We start from the raw sequence: 6,861 nt of genomic DNA, 5'->3' as shown, positions 1-6,861 counted from the left end.
TATATCTTATCATTTACTCGTGACTGATGCTGAACTGCATGCAAACATACGTTGAAGTCATAGGTAAAAAAAAGAGAGAGAAATCATTATCAAGTTTGACAGTAAAATAAAGTGTATTCGGTAAACGTCAATGAGACAACTGTCCAACGAGCAAATTATCTAAGAGAATTGTATGTACAAGTTGGACAGTAACTTAAGATGGAAAATAAGGTTTACGTCAAAAAAAGACCGCAACCCATCAACAAAAATATCCAAAGAAATTCAATCTGCACGTTTTACGGCAAAGTTAAAAAAAACAATAGTGCGTTTATGCACAGAAATATAAATATATATAAATATATTTTTGTTCAGGCAACGAGTAACTTGTGGTTACGTTCTCGAAATTAAAATTAAACTAAAGTTAAGTTAAGTTACATTGAATATAGTACTTATTTATTTATTTAGTTTTACCTCCGGCAGTGAGGCGAGAACATGGGATCTTTCAGCTGTCAGTCGCGCATCTTACCGCTGAGCCACAAAATCACTTGCCGAACTAGTGCATTCTTAAGTATTTAGCTCTACTCTACGGCCTATCTCTACTATACGGCCAGGAAAGAGAAAAAAAAAACAATAACATTATCCCACTTCCAGCTTATATTTTCTAAAAAGTTTCAACATGATGGATTTTTTATTTGAATCAAAGATAGAAGAAATTAGTTTAGTGTCTGTTATTTTTTCAGAACCACGGATGATTGACGGTTGCTTTGTCTTTCTTTTTTCGCAATAATGTTTTTTCAATACTTTCGAACAATTTTGTTGCTAGTGTTTTTAGTGGTGAATGAACGAATAACTAAATTAAATTCGCGGATGCATGTTCCAATGACATGTATTGTTTCAATAATGTTGGTTTGTTGATGTAATACTTGTTATCGCTATTTTGTGGATTTTTCCTTTGATCTATTTTTGTGATAATTTTCATATCATGCTACTCGCTTGAGATGGAAAATTATCGCTAGAAACTAAGGAGCCACGTGGCAGTTACTAATGAAATTGACATGAAATTGACAACGTCTTCATAGGTAAAAATAGCGATAAACAGATTGTCATTGGTCATCTCAACTCGATTGAATTTCTCGCTTTCGCCGTGACCGGCTCAAGCGAGAAAATCAATCTCGTTGAGATACCCAACGATAATCTATAATTATCTGTGATGATGTTGTAATATTTGCCGCTGAACATTGATGATGTTTAACGATGTAAATGACTGTTAATGATACAATATGGTAGGATTGATGTAGCCAATAACCTTTAAAGAAGGGGGAAGACTATTTACGTAATGACAAAATGAAGAAGGGATTATAGCAAGTACAGGAGGAAGATTGGGGCTTGCGGTTGGAGTACAAAAACTCGCGTGTAAAGTTACCATTTTGCTTAAGTCATTACTATTTGTAATACTTTACAAAGGTTGTAAATCTTGTTCGTTGCTTAATTTTACCACGACCCGTTGGTATATAGGATATTATTTGTTATACGAAAATGGTGTTTTCTTTGTTCAATAATTGCAAAATACCTGCTTTGTTTTGCAATGTCACTATTCGAATGCATATCTGAGTCATTATTTAAACATTTTGCTTTATTGGAAAACACAATTTTCTACAATGATGTTATTTGCCAAAAAAACGAATAAAACATCTTTAGAGTTACGCCCCTGTCAAACTGAAGTCTTCAGGTTTCAGCTCTAGAGGTCCCAGTGAAGACATATTTTTTAATTGTTCACGCACACACGTGCACAGTTTACGTGCACACATTACGAACAAAGTTCGCAAAATGAAACAAAGAATGCACTCTAAGGTATATCTTATCATTTACTCGTGACTGATGCTGAACTGCATGCAAACATACGTTGAAGTCATAGGTAAAAAAAAGAGAGAGAAATCATTATCAAGTTTGACAGTAAAATAAAGTGTATTCGGTAAACGTCAATGAGACAACTGTCCAACGAGCAAATTATCTAAGAGAATTGTATGTACAAGTTGGACAGTAACTTAAGATGGAAAATAAGGTTTACGTCAAAAAAAGACCGCAACCCATCAACAAAAATATCCAAAGAAATTCAATCTGCACGTTTTACGGCAAAGTTAAAAAAAACAATAGTGCGTTTATGCACAGAAATATAAATATATATAAATATATTTTTGTTCAGGCAACGAGTAACTTGTGGTTACGTTCTCGAAATTAAAATTAAACTAAAGTTAAGTTAAGTTACATTGAATATAGTACTTATTTATTTATTTAGTTTTACCTCCGGCAGTGAGGCGAGAACATGGGATCTTTCAGCTGTCAGTCGCGCATCTTACCGCTGAGCCACAAAATCACTTGCCGAACTAGTGCATTCTTAAGTATTTAGCTCTACTCTACGGCCTATCTCTACTATACGGCCAGGAAAGAGAAAAAAAAACAATAACATTATCCCACTTCCAGCTTATATTTTCTAAAAAGTTTCAACATGATGGATTTTTTATTTGAATCAAAGATAGAAGAAATTAGTTTAGTGTCTGTTATTTTTTCAGAACCACGGATGATTGACGGTTGCTTTGTCTTTCTTTTTTCGCAATAATGTTTTTTCAATACTTTCGAACAATTTTGTTGCTAGTGTTTTTAGTGGTGAATGAACGAATAACTAAATTAAATTCGCGGATGCATGTTCCAATGACATGTATTGTTTCAATAATGTTGGTTTGTTGATGTAATACTTGTTATCGCTATTTTGTGGATTTTTCCTTTGATCTATTTTTGTGATAATTTTCATATCATGCTACTCGCTTGAGATGGAAAATTATCGCTAGAAACTAAGGAGCCACGTGGCAGTTACTAATGAAATTGACATGAAATTGACAACGTCTTCATAGGTAAAAATAGCGATAAACAGATTGTCATTGGTCATCTCAACTCGATTGAATTTCTCGCTTTCGCCGTGACCGGCTCAAGCGAGAAAATCAATCTCGTTGAGATACCCAACGATAATCTATAATTATCTGTGATGATGTTGTAATATTTGCCGCTGAACATTGATGATGTTTAACGATGTAAATGACTGTTAATGATACAATATGGTAGGATTGATGTAGCCAATAACCTTTAAAGAAGGGGGAAGACTATTTACGTAATGACAAAATGAAGAAGGGATTATAGCAAGTACAGGAGGAAGATTGGGGCTTGCGGTTGGAGTACCAAAACTCGCGTGTAAAGTTACCATTTGCTTAAGTCATTACTATTTGTAATACTTTACAAAGGTTGTAAATCTTGTTCGTTGCTTAATTTTACCACGACCCGTTGGTATATAGGATATTATTTGTTATACGAAAATGGTGTTTTCTTTGTTCAATAATTGCAAAATACCTGCTTTGTTTTGCAATGTCACTATTCGAATGCATATCTGAGTCATTATTTAAACATTTTGCTTTATTGGAAAACACAATTTTCTACAATGATGTTATTTGCCAAAAAAACGAATAAAACATCTTTAGAGTTACGCCCCTGCTAAACTGAAGTCTTCAGGTTTCAGCTCTAGAGGTCCCAGTGAAGACATATTTTTTAATTGTTCACGCACACACGTGCACAGTTTACGTGCACACATTACGAACAAAGTTCGCAAAATGAAACAAAGAATGCACTCTAAGGTATATCTTATCATTTACTCGTGACTGATGCTGAACTGCATGCAAACATACGTTGAAGTCATAGGTAAAAAAAAGAGAGAGAAATCATTATCAAGTTTGACAGTAAAATAAAGTGTATTCGGTAAACGTCAATGAGACAACTGTCCAACGAGCAAATTATCTAAGAGAATTGTATGTACAAGTTGGACAGTAACTTAAGATGGAAAATAAGGTTTACGTCAAAAAAAGACCGCAACCCATCAACAAAAATATCCAAAGAAATTCAATCTGCACGTTTTACGGCAAAGTTAAAAAAAACAATAGTGCGTTTATGCACAGAAATATAAATATATATAAATATATTTTTGTTCAGGCAACGAGTAACTTGTGGTTACGTTCTCGAAATTAAAATTAAACTAAAGTTAAGTTAAGTTACATTGAATATAGTACTTATTTATTTATTTAGTTTTACCTCCGGCAGTGAGGCGAGAACATGGGATCTTTCAGCTGTCAGTCGCGCATCTTACTGCTGAGCCACAAAATCACTTGCCGAACTAGTGCATTCTTAAGTATTTAGCTCTACTCTACGGCCTAGCTCTACTATACGGCCAGGAAAGAGAAAAAAAACCAATAACATTATCCCACTTCCAGCTTATATTTTCTAAAAAGTTTCAACATGATGGATTTTTTATTTGAATCAAAGATAGAAGAAATTAGTTTAGTGTCTGTTATTTTTTCAGAACCACGGATGATTGACGGTTGCTTTGTCTTTCTTTTTTCGCAATAATGTTTTTTCAATACTTTCGAACAATTTTGTTGCTAGTGTTTTTAGTGGTGAATGAACGAATAACTAAATTAAATTCGCGGATACATGTTCCAATGACATGTATTGTTTCAATAATGTTGGTTTGTTGATGTAATACTTGTTATCGCTATTTTGTGGATTTTTCCTTTGATCTTTTTTTGTGATAATTTTCATATCATGCTACTCGCTTGAGATGGAAAATTATCGCTAGAAACTAAGGAGCCACGTGGCAGTTACTAATGAAATTGACATGAAATTGACAACGTCTTCATAGGTAAAATAGCGATAAACAGATTGTCATTGGTCATCTCAACTCGATTGAATTTCTCGCTTTCGCCGTGACCGGCTCAAGCGAGAAAATCAATCTCGTTGAGATACCCGACGATAATCTATAATTATCTGTGATGATGTTGTAATATTTTCCGCTGAACATTGATGATGTTTAACGATGTAAATGACTGTTAATGATACAATATGGTAGGATTGATGTAGCCAATAACCTTTAAAGAAGGGGGAAGACTATTTACGTAATTACAAGATGAAGAAGGGATTATAGCAAGTACAGGAAGAAGTTTGGGGCTTGCGGTTGGAGTACAAAAACTCGCGTGTAAAGTTACCATTTGCTTAAGTCATTACTATTTGTAATACTTTACATAGGTTGTAAATCTTGTTCGTTTCTTAACTTTACCACGACCCGTTGGTATATAGGATATTATTTGTTATACGAAAATGGTGTTTTCTTTGTTCAATAATTGCAAAATACCTGCTTTGTTTTGCAATGTCACTATTCGAATGCATATCTGAGTCATTATTTAAATATTTTGCTTTATTGGAAAGCACAATTTTCTACAATGATGTTATTTGCCAAAAAAACGAATAAAACATCTTTAGAGTTACGCCCCTGCTAAACTGAAGTCTTCAGGTTTCAGCTCTAGAGGTCCCAGTGAAGACATATTTTTTAATTGTTCACGCACACACGTGCACAGTTTACGTGCACACATTACGAACAAAGTTCGCAAAATGAAACAAAGAATGCACTCTAAGGTATATCTTATCATTTACTCGTGACTGATGCTGAACTGCATGCAAACATACGTTGAAGTGATAGGTAAAAAAAAGAGAGAGAAATCATTATCAAGTTTGACAGTAAAATAAAGTGTATTCGGTAAACGTCAATGAGACAACTGTCCAACGAGCAAATTATCTAAGAGAATTGCATGTACAAGTTGGACAGTAACTTAAGATGGAAAATAAGGTTTACGTCAAAAAATGACCGCACCCCATCAACAAAAATATCCAAAGAAATTCAATCTGCACGTTTTACGGCAAAGTTAAAAAAAACAATAGTGCGTTTATGCACAGAAATATAAATATATTTTTGTTCAGGCAACGAGTAACTTGTGGTTACGTTCTCGAAATTAAAATTAAACTAAAGTTAAGTTAAGTTACATTGAATATAGTACTTATTTATTTATTTAGTTTTACCTCCAGCAGTGAGGCGAGAACATGGGATCTTTCAGCTGTCAGTCGCGCATCTTACCGCTGAGCCACAAAATCACTTGCCGAACTAGTGCATTCTTAAGTATTTAGCTCTACTCTACGGCCTAGCTCTACTATACGGCCAGGAAAGAGAAAAAATAAACAATAACATTATCCCACTTCCAGCTTATATTTTCTAAAAAGTTTCAACATGATGGATTTTTTATTTGAATCAAAGATAGAAGAAATTAGTTTAGTGTCTGTTATTTTTTCAGAACCACGGATGATTGACGGTTGCTTTGTCTTTTTTTTTCGCAATAATGTTTTTTCAATACTTTCGAACAATTTTGTTGCTAGTGTTTTTAGTGGTGAATGAACGAATAACTAAATTAAATTCGCGGATACATGTTCCAATGACATGTATTGTTTCAATAATGTTGGTTTGTTGATGTAATACTTGTTATCGCTATTTTGTGGATTTTTCCTTTGATCTTTTTTTGTGATAATTTTCATATCATGCTACTCGCTTGAGATGGAAAATTATCGCTAGAAACTAAGGAGCCACGTGGCAGTTACTAATGAAATTGACATGAAATTGACAACGTCTTCATAGGTAAAATAGCGATAAACAGATTGTCATTGGTCATCTCAACTCGATTGAATTTCTCGCTTTCGCCGTGACCGGCTCAAGCGAGAAAATCAACCCAACGATAATCTATAATTATCTGTGATGATGTTGTAATATTTGCCGCTGAACATTGATGATGTTTAACGAGGTAAATGACTGTTAATGTTACAATATTGTAGGATTGATGTAGCCAATAACCTTTTAAGAAGGGGGAAGACTTATTACGTAATGACAAGACAAAAAAGGATTATAGCAAGTACATGAAGTAGATTGAGGCTTGCAGTTGGAGTACAAAACCTCGCGTGTAAAGT

This window comes from Mytilus trossulus, chromosome 2 (genome assembly GCF_036588685.1).
Source record: "Mytilus trossulus isolate FHL-02 chromosome 2, PNRI_Mtr1.1.1.hap1, whole genome shotgun sequence".
In the NCBI taxonomy this organism is placed as follows: domain Eukaryota; kingdom Metazoa; phylum Mollusca; class Bivalvia; order Mytilida; family Mytilidae; genus Mytilus; species Mytilus trossulus.
Note: the sequence above shows the minus strand (reverse complement) of the source record.